The sequence below is a fragment of the Ornithorhynchus anatinus genome, chromosome 15, assembly GCF_004115215.2.
Source record: "Ornithorhynchus anatinus isolate Pmale09 chromosome 15, mOrnAna1.pri.v4, whole genome shotgun sequence".
Classification (NCBI taxonomy): domain Eukaryota; kingdom Metazoa; phylum Chordata; class Mammalia; order Monotremata; family Ornithorhynchidae; genus Ornithorhynchus; species Ornithorhynchus anatinus.
In genome coordinates, this window is record NC_041742.1 from 6235286 (window position 1) to 6251655 (window position 16370).

The following is a 16370-nucleotide window of genomic DNA, read 5'->3' on the forward strand; positions in this document are numbered from 1 at the left end:
AGTTGAGACTCCCTCAGCTCATAAGTCTGGCCCAGCCACTCAAATTGGCCATTTGACCTTTAGTTTACTCTTCTTGGACCTAAATGTGGGCTTTTTCAGTATAGATTTAGAAAAGAACTAGCTTGTTTATATGACCAAGTAGCCAACATGGAGCTGTAAAAAGCATATTTATTTCTCTTCATTGCAACATAAACACAGTTTGCTATTTTTTCCACTCCAGGCAATTTCACTTTCCCCAGCCCCCACTTTCATTGTTCTAGTCAAAATGTTATTTTCATTTCAGTTTAAATGAAAAATAAAAAGGGGAGGGAAGGTGGGCTTTTCCCTGTTAATGAGACTTCATTTGGTGATTCTGGAAAAGGCTCATTCCTGTATTTCCCTAAACTCCCTGGATGGCTTGCTCAAAGCATGGAGAACGAAGCAGCTAATTGGAATCCAAAGATGGGATGGATTGAAGGGTTTGTCAAGTCATGGTTTTGGTTGTCATACGGAGGGGGTGTAAACTATTCATTTGAGTGAGAAGAGGCTGCGTATTAGAGTCATGGCAGGTGTTCTTCAGGGTGGCTTTCTGATTGGTCCAAAAGTCTGCACAGCTGGCAGGTCCTCTGTCTCCCCTTGCTTGAACTAGTGGTAGTTATTTGGGGGGGATGGGGATTATTGCTGTGGGCTCCCCAGGCCAGAAACTAGGCACACATTCTGCTGTTCAGAGTAGTGGTAGTAGTATTAAGCACTATGTGCCAGGCACTCTGCTCAGCACTAGGATAGAGACAAACTAAGGCGATTGGACATGGTTCATGTCTCACATGGAGTTCACAGTCTTAATCCCCTCTTTTACAAATGGGGTAACTGAGGCACAGAGAAGCGAAGGGACTGGCCCAAGGACACAGGGCGAACATGTGGAAGAATAGGGATTAGAACTCAGGTCCTTCTGACTACAAGGCTCGTGCTCTATTGACCAGGCCATGCTGATGGTGAGGTTCCAACGGATGGAATTGGCGGTGGGTCTATTTAATGGATGCCATGAAATAACTATTATTACCCTGCAATACCCACTCTGGTCTGTAAACTCCCTGCAGACAGCGAAAGAGTCCACCAACAGCTGTTGTTTTGTACTTTCCCAAGCACTATGTGCTCTGCACATAATAAATGCTCAATCAATACCACTGTTGACGGTGATCTTGCTTTATATTTTCCAAGCACTTAATACAGTGCTCTGCATACAGTAAATGCTCAGTAAATACCACCAGTCGATCAACTGGAACACTTAAGACAGACTTATTCTGTGCAGGCACCTGACTCCCCCACCCCAAAACACACACACACAATTTTTTCATTGGAAAAACTTCCTTTCCCTCAAACTTTATCTGCCTTATTCACTGATTCTTGAGTAAGAGAATTAAAGAACCATTTTTCACCTCTTAGGCATAAATGGAATTTTAGAAAAAAAAAGTATGATTGGGAATTGATCCAGGGTTTTAAAAATAATGACGACATTTATTAAGCTCTTATCATCTAAATGCTGGTGCAGATACAGTTATCAGCCCAAATAGCCTCGTGGGAGTCAGAAGGAGCTGGGTTCTATCCCTGTTCCACCACTTGTCTGCTGTGACATCTTGAGCGAGTCACTTAAATGCTCTATGCTTCAGTTAACTCATTTGTAAAATGAGGATTAATTCCCCAAGTCCCATGTGGGACATGGACTGTGTCCAACCGGATTAGCTTGTACCTACCCCAGCACTTGCACAGTGCCTGGTGCACAGTAAGCATTTATTGAATAGCATTAAAACAAGACTCTCAATCTATTCACATTTAACAGATGAGGAACTAAGTTCCAGAAAGGTAAAATGACTTGCCCGGGTCACACAGCAGAATAGGGAAAGAACTATTTATCTATTTTGATGGTATTAATGCCTGACTACTTGTTTTGTTTTGCTGCCTGTCTCCCCATTTTAGACTGTGAGCCCACTGTTGGGCAGGGATTGTCTCTGTTGCCGAACTGTACATTCCAAGTGCTTAGTACAGTGCTCTGCACAAAGTAAGTGCTCAGTAAATACAACTGAAAGAATGAACTGGTATTTGAACCCAGGTCTCCTGAACTCCCAGTTTTCTGTTCTTTTAACTAGGACCCTGCTCCCTTCCCACAACTGGGACATCTTGGCACAACTAGGAAATAATAATAAAAATGATGATATTTGTTAAGCACTTACTATGTGCCAGGCCCTGTACTGAGCACTGGGGTGGAATCAAGCAAATTGGTTTCGACACAGTCCCTTGTGGGGCTCACAGTCTCAATCCCATTTTACAGGTGAGGTAATTGAGGCCCAGGGAAGTGAAGTGATTTGCCCAAGGTCACACGGCAGACAAGTGGCAGAACCAGGATTAGACCCCATGCCCTTCTGACTCCCGTGCTCTATTACTATGCCATGCCGCTTCTCTGGAGAAGAGGGAGATGGCTGAGTGTTGTCTGTCTGTTTGATGGAAGTCTCTCCCTGCAACAACAGAGGAGAAATCTGGTTGGAAGTGCTTCTGGGTGAAAGTTCAGTACTTCTGGCCATCTACGCACTCGGGAACTCACACTCACCCAGACCCCTTCATAGCAGTTACAGGAAGCGGTGTGTCCTAATGAAAACAGCATGGGCCTGGGAGTCAGGGGACTTAGTTTCTAATCCCAGCTTCAGCGCTTCTCTTTTGTGTGATCCTGGGTAAGTCACCGCACTCCTTTGTGCCTGCAAATTGGGGATTCAATAACTGTTCTCCTTCCAACTTACACTGCAAGCCCCATGTGGGACATGATGATCTTGCATCTAACCCAGCACTTAGTACAGTGCTTGGCAGCTAGCAAGCGCTTAACATACCACTGTTATGACCTATTTTTGTAATCTATGACCTCCACCTAGCTGAAATCTAATTTAGGGTCCACCCCCTCCATTAGAACATAAGATATTTAAGAGCAAGGATCATGTTTACGAAGCAATGTGGCCTAGCAGGAGAAAGCATGGGGCTTCAAGTCAGAGGACGTGGGTTCTAATCCCTGTTCTCTCACATGTCTGCTGTGTGACCTGGGGCAAATCACTTAACTTTCTGTGCCTCAGTTACCTCATCTGTAGAATGAGGATTTAGACTGTGAGCCTCACGTGGGTCAAGGATTGTGTTCAACCTTATCACCTTGTATCTACCCCAGCACTTAGAAAAGTGCTTGGCACATAGTAAGCCACATAGTAAGCACTTAATACCACAGATACTATTATGATATTTACTACCTTGATTGACTGGCTGACAGCAGAGGGCTGTACTGACCTCTTGGGAGAAGACAGTCGTATTTCTTGAGCATTTTTGAGCATTATTATTGAGCATTATTGAGCAAATAAATCCTATTTACTGTGTGCAAAACACTGTACTAAGCTCTTGGGAGAGTACAATACAACGAATTCATTCCCTGACCACCAGGAACTTACTGTCTAGTAGGGGAGACAGACAGTAATATACAGATATAAACTTTTCATTTATAATTTATAATTATTCTAATTTATAATCATTTATTCATTCACTCTAGTGTATTTATTGAGCTCTTACTGAAAGTGCGGAGCTGTGTACCAAGCGCTTGGGAGAGTACAATATAGCAATAAACAGATTATTTATATCACTCGGCCCACAGTAAATGCTCACTACGGACTACTGATTGATCGAGCTCTACAGATCTGACCACTCATCATGAGAATACCCCTCTAGGCCTAGAGTCAGCTCTCCGGTCCCTCTCCATGCCTTTGGTCAGAGCAGGCAGTTTGCCAGGTTTACGATCAGGTGTTGTAATTCGATGAGTATATTATTTTCAATTGCTCACTCACAAATTAAACTGCAGCTGCTGCCTCCGGTTAACCTGATCTGCATGGAGACGCATCATTAGGAAAAATCAATTAATTTTTCCATTCTCCTGGTTGGTGCCAGAGTTGAAGAGGGCAGAGAAAAGAATGAAAAAAAAAATAGGACCTTGCTACCTATTGTTCTGGGGAGTTGAAACCAGCAGTATTGAGTAGCTGAGGTAAGAGGTCAGCTACACCTGGGAGGGAGAGGGGCAACTGGGGTGTATTTTCATTTGAAATTAATTTGAGATTTAGCTTTAGGAGACCTGCAGGGGATATTCTCTATTTGTGTTTGTGGTCTTTGTTAAACACTTCCTCTGAGCACTGCGCTAAAGCCTGGGGGACATCCGGCTTCTCCACTCATCTGCCATGTGACCTTGGGCAAGTGACTTAATTCTCTGTGCCTCAGTTACCTCACCTGTAAAATGGTGATTAAGAATGAGCCCCATGTGGGACAGGGACTGTGTCCAACCCGATTACCTTGTATCTACTCCAGCGGTTAGAACAGTGCACCTAAAAACCATAATTATTATTATCCAATTCAATCAGGTCAGACCCAAGTTCTGTCCCTTTCCCACATGGGGCTAAATGTCTAAGACAGAGAGAGGAAACAGGTGTTTAGTCCCCATTTTACAGATGAGGAAACTGAGGTACAAAGAAGGTAAGCCTCTCACCCAAAGTCACGCAGCTGGCAAGTAACAGAGCTGGGATGAAAAACTGGGCCTCCCAACTCCCCCGCCTATATTCTTTCCTTTAGGCTATTTACTCCACACCCTAATCCCTCTCTCCATCCCTCACCCCAACTCTTTCTCCTGTGTACATAGAAATTTACTAACCACCTGAAAGAGGAATTAAAGAACATGACCCCTGATCTCAATAAAGATCTATTAATCAATAGGTCTTGATGTTGCTCTGTGCATTTCTCTCTTTTTCTAGGTGTACTCATTAAGTGCTTACTAGGAGCCAAGAACTGAACTAAGTACTTGAGTAGATACAGTATAATATCTCCTATATTGGTTAAAGTGTGAAGATTAGGCTTGCTTTGCTGAGCTCGCAAATGCTATGCTCTGCAGAGAGAGGATGGTAAAGGAGAGTTTTTAGTGGCTGTCCAAAAAGTCTTGGCTAGGATATTGTCAGCAATAGTAATAATAATAATAATGGTATTTTTTTTAAGTGCTTACTATGTGGCAGGCACCATACTAAGCACTGGAAAAAATATTCCCTCTGGGGGAAAGGTGGAAGCCCTGCAATACCCAGTCCCCAAAATCCAATTATTACATCATCCTCAAATTGAGGACATACCAGAAAATAAACTGATAAGAACAGATATTACACTTGATCTTAGCCAAAGGGCCAAGAAGTGAATAGAGAATAGAGAGAGAGTGTGCAAAGGAGAGTAACATGGCCTAGTGGATTGAACACAAGCCTGGGAGTCAGAAGGACGTGGGTTCTAATCCCAGCCCTGCTGTGGGACCTTATGCAAGCCACTTAGCTTCTCTGTGACTCCGTTACCTCATCTGCAAAGTGATAAGATTGTAAACCCTATGCGAGCCATGGACTGTGTCCAACCTGATTAACTTGTATCTACCCCAGTGTTTAGTTCAGTGCCTGGCACATAGTGAGCACTTAAATACCATTAACAAAATAGAGAGAGAGAGGAGTGAGAACCTGAGATTCTGGAAGTTTCCACAATCAGACCATCTTCCCCCTAGACTGTCAGCTCCCTGTGGGCAGGAATCGTGCCCACCCACTCTACTGTATCATGGATTTCCAAGGGCTCAGTACAATGCTCTGCACACAGCAAGTGCTCAATCAATACCATGGATGGGTTAATCTCATTATGATGCTTCCAAGCCACCTCTTCCATCATGCGCACCATGCCTATCACTTCCAGACAAGCCTGCCCAATTCATTTTCCAGATTAGAATACTGTTTCCAATCGGAACCTTATTCATCGTTCAGACACAATGTTCTCTCAGGGAGACCATAGGGAAGAGGCACGCTCAGCTTAAGTCACTGACAGAAGCTCTCTCTGAGCGCCTGCTGTTTTCAGCATACCGAAATAGGAGTTCACGGCTTTTCATTCTGAAATCCCTCACATGATATTGCGCATATTCAGAGAAACCACTGCAGATGACTCTGAAAAAGCCAAAATATTATGGAAATGACCCTCGGACCAACCTCTCATAGAAATCATCCGTGCCAGAAGTACTGTCTGTGGAAAAAAAAAATTGCTTCAAAAATCCAACTGCTCCATATTCCAGCCCAAGGCCATCACCTCTGGGGCCAACTATTCTATCTGGCATGAACCATGCATGGAAAAAGCACAAATGCAATTTACCCAATTGGCACGGAATAAAAGTTTACCCTGCAATCACTTTTCATGCCTGTTTTTCAGCGAGGAACACACATGCCTATACCAGGAGAGATGGCAGAGCAGGGTTGAAGTGTGCAAAGAGCAAATGGTATTGTGAAACCCAACTCTTCCCGACCAGGCGAATTGCGTCAACTCTGACTTGTGCTCTCCTGCTGCCAATGCGGCCGGCTTTAAGTCTATGGGTTTTACCGGATACAGAGCTGCTCGTGGGGAAGAATCCGGAAATTCTCCCCAGTCTGGGTCTCCCATGAACCAAGACACTGGACCGTGGCTCCATCTCCACTTACCAAGGCTGGGACTTTGCTTTCAGACCCATCCTCTCCTTCCATCTGGTGCCCTTGGAAGCCAACCAGAAGACGTGCTGTTGTGATGAGACAATCCATTTCTTGGGAGATAGCCATCTGGATGAACCTAACTGAAAGACTCCAAAGGAGGATCTTTCCAACAGTAGATGAATTTAAGTGCCTAACAAGAAGATTCCTGGAAATTTGTTGAACAAAAGAACAGAGCGAAGGCAGTTTTGTCGCAAGCCCTGGAACCTGGGAACCCCTTCCTCAGACTTCACAATTTACATGCTTTCTTAGCTGCTGTCAGCGGGTGGCTTTTACTGTGCAGCTAAAGTGGCAGTCATAGTAAGAGAAGTAGGAGGAGGAGACACAGCATTAGTAGTACAAGAAGAAATAATATTTCTACTACTATTGTAGAAGTACAGCAGCACAGCAAACGAGCCTGCTCTGTGACCTTGGGCAAGTCACTTTACTTCTCTGGGCCTCAGTTACCTCGTCAGTAAAATGGGAATCGTGGGTCCCATGTGGGACAGGCACTGTGTCCAGCCCTACTGGGTTTATCCACCTCAGCATTTAGTACAGTGCTTAGAACACAGTAAGCACTTAACTGCCATTATTGTTATTTATTGAGAATTTTCTGAGTGCAACGCAGATTAGCATCAGGAAAATATAAGAAGCAAAAATCACATCTCCCCAAAGTTCTAGGAGTTTACAAGCTACGGGGGAAAAATAATGGAGCAGTAGGGAAAACAAAGTTTAGATAGGGAGTAGGGAAATATCAGGATAACATGCAAAGTGTGTTCTGTAGTCTAGGTTCATGAATTCCTTGTTCATTTAAAAATACAATTTCTCTAGAAAAGGTATGTGTGAGAAAAGAAGAGGGAACTGCTCATGGAAAACTAATCTCTCTCCGGGGACAACAGATTGAAGTTTCAATCAACGTAATTCTCCTTATTGATTTGCTTTCTCTGGAACTATGGCCCCAAGTGCTAAGGACGCTTGATTCCAAAGCACTGCCCTAGAGAATCACCTTAACCAGAAGTTGAAGAGATGGCAATTCATTTTCTTACCCAAGTTGCCATTGAATGTATACTTCTATTACAGAATTTACAAAAGGGGTTTAGGTCTTGGAAGAAGTGAGCCCAGAAAAGATAATTAGTGTATTTTTTTTTGTAAGGCACATGACAGATTGAAAAATGACGGTAATATCCATGTATGACTATCAATTTTAAAAATATTGTACAGATTTTAGGCAGTATAGAATAGTGTTCTTGGGATGTGGCACGTATCATAAACCCATTTATCTTCTCTTTTCTTCTTCTCACTCTCTCCTCCCTCTCTTTTTTATTTTCCCTTCTAAGGGGATAAGAACATGACAGAGGAAACCCCCATCTCCCCAACACACACACTAATTCTGCAGTTCTTATATATGGGATAGATATATTCATTCAAATTTACTGCGCACTTCATGTGTGCACAGCACTATACTAAGATCTAGGGAGAGTACAATATGACAATAAACAGACGCATTCAGGTAGAAGTATATACAATAACACAATCTCACAAAAGTTTCCTTCCCTGCCCAATTCCATCCCACAATCAACGGAAGCCCAGGTAAGCGTGGAATCCACTGACAGTGAAATATACACAGAGGTCATACTGTCACTTGCCAATCCCTAGGTTAGTAACAGTCAGATCTCCAAGTTCAAAGGAGTATATACATATTAGTAGGAGTATATAGCTTTCGTCCTTTGAGTTATTTTTACAATACTTGGGCTAAAACGCTTTTAAGCCCCAACCAGATCTTCAAAGGGAAGAGGTATTGGTCAAAACCAAGTAGGTTGAGACTACTCAATAATGGCTTTTTCAGCTACACATGTCCCCTTTGGTGAAGTCCTAGAATAGTGATGAATCAAAAATTCATAATCAGACCCATCCTTTTTCTGTTCCTTAACATTTACAGTTACGCTACTCGTCATGGCCCAGGAGGCACTATATCTCTAAACCTTACTGAATTATGGCAGGAAAAAAAAAGAGAGAGTTCAAGGAACCTGCTTGACAATTTCAACCTTAGTGTAATAATTCCTGCCAACATGAGAAGCAGCATGGCTAAGTGGATGGAGCATGGGCCTGGGCTTCAGAAGGACCTGGGTTCTAATCAGGGCTCCACCATTTGTTCTGCCTCTGTGACTTTGGGCAAACCACTGAACTTCTCTGTGCTCAGCTACCTCATCTTTAAAATGGGTGATTAAGATGGTGAACCCCACGTGGACATGGACTGTGTCCAACCCAATTAAGCTTTGATGATGTAATGGTATTTGTTAAGCATCTCACTATGTGTCAGGCACCATACTAAGCACTAGGGTAGATACAAGCAAATCGGGTTGGACACAATTCCTGACCCACATGGGGCTCAGAGTCTCAATCTCCATTTTATAGATGAGGTCACTCAGGCCCAGATAAGTAAAGTGACTTGCCCAGGATCACCCAGCAGACAAGCGGCAGAGCCAGAATTTGAACACATAACTTTCTGACTCCCAGGCCCGTGCTCTATCCACTATTTCAGGCAGCTTCACATCTACCCCAGTGCTTAGTACAGTGCCGGGAACATAGTAAACACTTGACAAATGCCACTAAAAAAAACCCCTAAAACCCAAAAAACAACAACAAAAAATTCCAGTAATCTTCCAGGATTGTATAGCAAATGTGTTCAAACGGTTCAAAGACAGTTTTGGTGTCTTTGTTTTGATGTGACCATAAATCAACTTGATGGTGTTGGGCATACAATCTGTCACACAAACTGAGTGGGGACAGGAGGAGAAGAAATGGACAACTTACTGAAGGATTTAGCAGTTCTAATGTAATGCCAAATGACAATCATAAAAGCAGGAATTGACTCTCCTCTATTTCGCCACATAAAAATGATGACAGGAGGTGGAAAGTGGAAACTTATGGAATCCAGCCAAGGACCATTCCATTGGGAGGACAGGACTGTAAAACCATGATGGCCTGAATTCAGTGGGAGGCCTGGCTGGATTCATTATCCTGAATTCGGAGGTGATCAAGCCTTAGCTCCTGGAAGAGCCTCCTGTCCCAACCTTGCTCCAATCCCCTAGCTTATTTAAAATATTTTTTATATTAATGTCTGTAATAATAATGATAATTGCGGTATTTGTTCAGCATTTACTATATGCCAGACACTGTTCTAAGCGTTGGGGTAGATACAAGATAATCGGGTTGGACACAATCCCCATCCCACATAAGTCTCATAGTCTCATTCCCCATTTTACAGATGAGGTAACTGAGGCCCAGAGAAGTTAAGTGACTTGTCCATGGTCACACAGCAGGTAAGTGGAGGAGGCAGGATTAGAACCCAGGTTCTTCTGACTCCCAGGCCGGTACTCTACCCACTAGGCCACGCTACTTCTCTCCAAGATACATGAGGGCAGGGTGTCTCTCACCCCTACTGTACTGTCCCAAGCAAGGAGTAGTACTGCCCTTGCCACATAGCTCCACGTTTTTGATCAGTTGCAGTACTAAATTCCCGCCAGATCTATCCATTTCTGCTAACTAAACATAAGGCTGCTTTGTTCATGGTATTTATTGAGCACTTACCATGTGCCGAGCACTATACTAAGTTCTTGGTATAGTACAGTGGAATTAGTAGACACCATGCCTGTCATCTCGAAGCAATTCAGTGAGAAAGGCAGCCATGAAAATAAATTACGGATAGGGGAATCAAAAGAACATAAGATGATATACCTAAGTGTTGTGGGGCTGGGGATGAGGATAACTCAGTGAAATAAAGGCAGAATATTGCAAAATTGCATTCCCATTCATGGTCACAATCAGGTGCCTACTAATTCCACCGGAGCCTTACCCCAAAGAATCAGGGTAAAGAATATTTCTTATGAATGATGATAACGGCAAACTGGCATTCCCTTCGAGAACATTGTCTTTTTCAGGAGCTTACATACTCCTCTGTAAACCATCAAAAATTGCATATTAAAAAAAAGCAACTCTCTCTCTCGTCAGAGAAATGACGACATCAACTAAGAAAATAATACCCCTTTTGTTACCTGAAGTAATTCTCTTCTAGCAGTGATCTAGAGGAAGTTGTCTTATCAGTATAAACCGAAAGAGGAAAGGATATTAAGAGTGACAAAGGAGGTGTGGAGGAGTGGGGGATGAGATGGAAAAGAGGAAATGAGTGGGGGAAAAAGAGAACATTTGGGCCCAGTGGAGAAGAGTATCGAAGGATAAGAGCAGAAGGAAGCCGGAGCAGAGGGGAACTCAAACTCTGAAATGCTTCTTACCCATGACTTCAAAGAAGGACGTGCCAAATTTTTGCTAGACCCCTCACCACCCCATCAATCCCATGCCACCTCCACCTGCTACCGTTTGTCAGCTTTTACTGAGCCGCTGGGTGAGGGTCACTGAAGCTGGACTGGCAAAATCTGACGCTCCAATGTGACTTTCTGGAGGGTTTCCCAACTCCCTCTTTCCCCTCCCTGAGGCCCACAGGGAGTGTGAGATGATTGGAATGGGATCTGTGGGGTTTTCACGGGAGAAGATTACCTGCCAACACTGAATCTCTGGAGGGCTCGTGACATTTTTCTAAGGGGGAAGAAAAGCTTTTAGCAGCTTTTCCCTTCTGGATCATGTTACAACTGACGAACCCCACGCTTTGCACACCACAAACACTTTGGCACCGTCTTTATTTTGGAAACTGACTGAAATGGCCTGACAAGGAAAGGGAGGCTCAGAAACCGCAAGAGGAAACAGGCCCCATTCCAATCCTCAGGATCAAAGAGGGCAGCTGATCAATCCCAGTGGCTATTGGCCACCCCTCCACGCATTCTCCCTTCGGGCCAGGGCCACTGGGTCTCTTAGGCTTAGGAAAGACAAAGTTATCATCACCTCGAAGCTAACCTGTCCATGGTTTTCTTTCCTGGGACGGCCGTTCCAGATTAATAAATACTGGGTCTATTTCAATGGCCAGAAATGCACAGGGATTTACCTAAGGCAGGATGGAAAATGTGTGTGGAATCAGCCTGCAGTTTCACGCCGGTAATGCTATCTTATCGTCTGGTATTCGGACACTGTGTCGCAACAGAGCACAGAAAAGACGAGAAGCCGTGAGATCTGGTGGAAAGGGTGTGTTTTTAGCAGATTGAGTTCTCGTAAATTCCTTATTGGCTCTGGTTCTGTTCTACTGATAGTGCTCTCCAAGACAGAAGGGCAGAGGGTGTCTAGGAAACTGTCCTCGGTGCATTTGTAGCCTTCCTTACTGGACTCAGAGGACTTCTCTGAGGACTCAAGGTAGCAGTCCTGGGAGAACAGGAACTCTGCTACTGGATTGCTGGGTGACCTTGGGAAAGTCACTTAACCTCTCTGAGCCTCACTTCCTTACTGGGAAAATGGAGATAAAATACCAGCTCTTCCTCCCTTTTGGACACTGTGAGCCTTTGTTGGGCAGGAATTAGGCCCAATCTGATTGATCCTGTTTCATTCAATCGTATTTACTGAGCGCTTACTGTCTTCAGAGCACTGTACCAAGTGCTTAATAATTACGGTTCTTCTCCCCCAGTGCTTAGCACATAGTAAATGTTTACCAGATACCCTGGTTAAACTGCAATCTCCCCTATTAGACTGTAAGCACTCAGAGCAGGATCGTGTCTTCCCAACTAATTTTAAAAAATGATAAACTGTGGTCCTTGTTAAGCACTAAACTATGTGCCAGGTACTGTACTAGGCTCTGTGATGGAAACAAGCAAATCGGGTTGGACAGAGTCCCTGTCCCAAATGGGGCTCACAGTCTTAATCCCCATTTTACAGATGAGGTAACTGAGGCCCAGAGAAGTGGTTTGCCCGAGGTCACACAGCAGACAAGTGGCAGAGTCCGGGACTAGAACCCTAGTCCTTCTGACTCCCCAGGCACCGGCTCTATCTACTACGCTTCTCTACATTTACTGTACTCTCACAAGCCCCCTAAGAGGCATTGTTATGCACTAAGTGCTTATTAAATAGCACCAATCAAGTCATAACTAGAAATTATTGGCTTTTGGACAAGTAACGTCCACCAATGCGGTCATTCAAAAAACTTTCCATCTATCAGATCAGGCTTTTTTATAGAGCAGTCTCTTACCTGCTGCAGAATCTAGGTCCCTGGCTTCAGAGGGAATGGTTCACTTTTTAAAATTAGTGTGTAGATGTGAGGTAGGAGCCTCAGTGATTTACAAAGCAGCGTGAACATCTCTTTCCACAATTCCCCGAGACCAAAGGCTTATACATGGTTCAGACCGATAGGGAGACTCTAAGACTGTAAGCTCCCTGTGGGCAAGGACATGTTCTACCAATCTGTACCTTACATCTACCCCAGTGCTTACCCATAAGTGCTTGGCACATTAGTGCTTGACAAATATCACCAATAAATATTTATTTCATTTGTTATATTGCCTTAGTACAATGTACACAGTTAGCACTCCAGAAACACAACTGATTGATGTACTGAGAAGCTAATTCTGCTTTGGTGCATTTATACCAATTCTGTTATATCGAACCCTCCAAAGGGCTTAATACAGTGCTCTGCACAAAGTAAGAACTCAATACATACGATTATGTGTCTGCCAGAGACTTTTAAACAGAATGTATATCTGCTCATTGTCCTATATTGAGTGAAGGTGATGGAACTTTCTGGCATAAACAGCCCTGAAAATTTTCTACTGATAATCCCAACCTTGTACTAGGAGCTGCAATTTGGGCTTGACCAGATTGTCTGAGTTTTCACACCAAGAAATGAGTAAGGCCATTCCCAAGGTAAAAGAACAAGATGTTCTTGGATCCGATTTAAAAAACTCTCTACCCTCCTGCTCCCGTGATCAGTTAATTTGTATTTACTGAGCACTACTGCGTGCAGAACACTGTACTAAGTGCTTGGGAGAGTACAACAGTAAACACATACATTCCCTGCCCACAGCGATCATGCAGTCTAGAGGGGGAGACAGTCGATTTGGATAAATTAATTACAGATAGGTACTTAAGTGATGTGGGGCTGGGTGCGGGGGAGATGATTTTCCTCATCTGTAAAATGGGGATTAAATAACTGGCCCCTGCTCCTATTCTGAGTTTAAGACCTGCGTCAGTCAGTCATATTTATTGAGTGCTTACTCTGTACTAAACACTTGAGAGAGTACGATATAACAATAAACAGATACATTCCCTGCCCACACCAAATTTACAATCTAATAATAATAACGTTGGTATTTGTTAAGCACTTACTATGTGTCAAGCACTGTTCTAAGCGCTAGGAGATACAAGGTCATCAAGTTGTCCCACGTGGGGGCTCACAGTCTTAATCGCCAATGTTACAGATGAGGAAATTGGAGGCCCAAAGAAGTTAAGTGACTTGCCCAAAGTCACAAGCTGACAAAGTAGCCAGAGTCAGGATTATAACCCATGACCTCTGACTCCCAAGCCTGTGCTCTTTCCACTAAAGCCATGCTGCTTCTCTAAAGTCTAGAGGGGGAGACAAACAATTTCAAAAATAAATAAATTACACATAAATTAAAGACATGGATACAGGATCTGTATCCGATCTGTATACACTGCATCTATACAGCATTTGGCATGGTAGATAATAAATATTGCAATTATTATTATACTAAATAATGCTATGATATATTATTATAAGAATGCAACCAAAACCCTGGGCTTAAAGTGTTAACTGAGCTTCTAAACAAGCTCAAATAAAGAAACATATCAGCACTATGGGGAAGAGTATTCAAAGGAGCCTCTGGGGATAATTAATTCAGATATAAAATAGGTCTAGCATTGACATTGATTGCAGAGAATGTGAATACCAACTCTGTTGTACTGTCCAATGCTCTGCACACAACTACCACTGATTGACTGATGGTTCTATATGATGTGATATGACAGGAGCAGAAAAACAAAATAAGTTCCTACTTCTCCACTTTTTATTCAGTGGAGACAAATGTCTTTCTTCTTTAGCATTGGTAGCTGCTACATGACAAGGCATCAAAACATCTCCAGGATGGTGGTAATGGTTTAGAATTATTGTTTCACACTTTAAGATTGCTACTCAGAACAAAATCTATTAAAAAAAAAGTATTACCTCACTGAAACTCTGAGTTCAAAGCAGCATATCCTTTTGCATTGGAAATGATGATGATGATGATGTTGGTATTTGTTAAGCGCTTACTATGTGCAGAGCACTGTTCTAAGCGCTGGGGTAGACATAGGGGAATCAGGTTGTCCCACATGGAGCTCACAGTCTTAATCCCCATTTTACAGATGAGGTAACTGAGGGCCCAGAGAAGTTAAGTGACTTGCCCACAGTCACACAGCTGACAAGTGGCAGAGCTGGGATTTGAACTCATGACCTCTGACTCCAAAGCCTGTGCTCTTTCCACTGAGCCACGCTGCTTCTCTGTGTCTAGCACTGGGGTAGACACAGGGGAATGAAGTTGTCCCATGTGGGGCTCACAGTCTTCATCCCCATTTTACAGATGAGGGAACTGAGGTACAGAGAAGTGAAGTGACTTGCCCACAGTCACATAGCTGACAAGTGGCAGAGCTGGGATTCGAACCCATGACCTCTGACTCAAAGCCCGGGCTCTTTCCACTGAGCCACGCTGCTTCTCTAAAATGTTGAATAAAGCAAGGCAGCACAATATACTGTGTCCTTATCAGCTTGAGGCTACAGCCCACAAAACAATGGTACAAATAGGATTAGAGTTGGAGCAAATTTTTTCTTTCTATCCTTTAGTTTCATCTTTGCTTGTACTGCTGATGTTTCTAATGTGGTTGGTAACTCTCCAGGAAGGAACGGCCCTTGAGCAATACTTCCTTGAAGAAAGAGGAGACAAAGGAAAATGAATCGTAAAGGTTTATTCATCCAATGAAGATAACTCGATTTTTCAGATCCAAGTATCAGTGAGTGCTATACTTTCCTATTCCTAAATTTTAACAGAGATCACGAAAATATATGTACTAATTGTGATATTTGTTAGCCTTTATTCATATACCAAGCACATTACTAAGCAGCATGACCTTGGTAGAAGGAGCACAGATCTTGGAGGCAGAAGACCTGGCTCTGTCACTTCTCTCCTGAGTGACCTTGGGCAACTCACTTCACTTTGTTGTACCTAAGTACCCCTCCTGTAAAATGGGGACTGAGACTATGAGCCCCATGTGAGACAGGGACTGTGTCTAACCCAATTATCAATTGGTTATCAATTAATATTATCAATTAATTCCAGGTCTTAGAACAGCGCTTGGCAGATAGTAAGCACTTAAATACTACCATTATTATTACCATAACAAGCACCGTGGTAGACACCAGCTAATCAGGTCAGAATCAGTACTTGTCCCAAATGGGACTCACAGTCTGTAGGTGGGAGAGCAGGTATTCCATCCCCATTTTTCTGATGGGGAAACAGACTCAGAGAAATTAAGTGACTTGTCCAAGGACACTCAGTAAGCAAGCAGCAGATTCTGGGATTAAAAAGTTGTTCCAGACTTAACTCCTTCCTTAACCTGTTAACCTCCCCCATATCTTGCCCCTAATGACCTGGTCACCTACTTCATTGAGAAAATTCAAACTATCAGGCACAATCTCCCTAAAATCATATTTGCTCCTCTCCAGTCCCTCCATTCTCCTGCCCCTTGTTCCATCTTCCTTCCTCTTTACCCATCTTTCCCCAGTGATATCTCAAGACCAGATCTCCTGCCTTCTCTCAAATTCCTCCTCTGCACCTGCACATCTGACCCGATCCCTTCACACCTTATCAAAGCACTTTCCCCCTTCCCTTCTTCCATTAC

General features: G+C 43.3%; 1 non-coding gene across 1 annotated transcript; it reads right to left on the reverse strand.

The window, feature by feature from the left end:
• Window positions 1-5039: 5039 nt before the first annotated feature.
• Window positions 5040-5225, reverse strand: LOC114817093. The gene has a single exon (XR_003764944.1). It is a non-coding gene; the product is annotated as a U2 spliceosomal RNA (small nuclear RNA).
• Between the last annotated feature and the right edge of the window lie 11145 nt (window positions 5226-16370).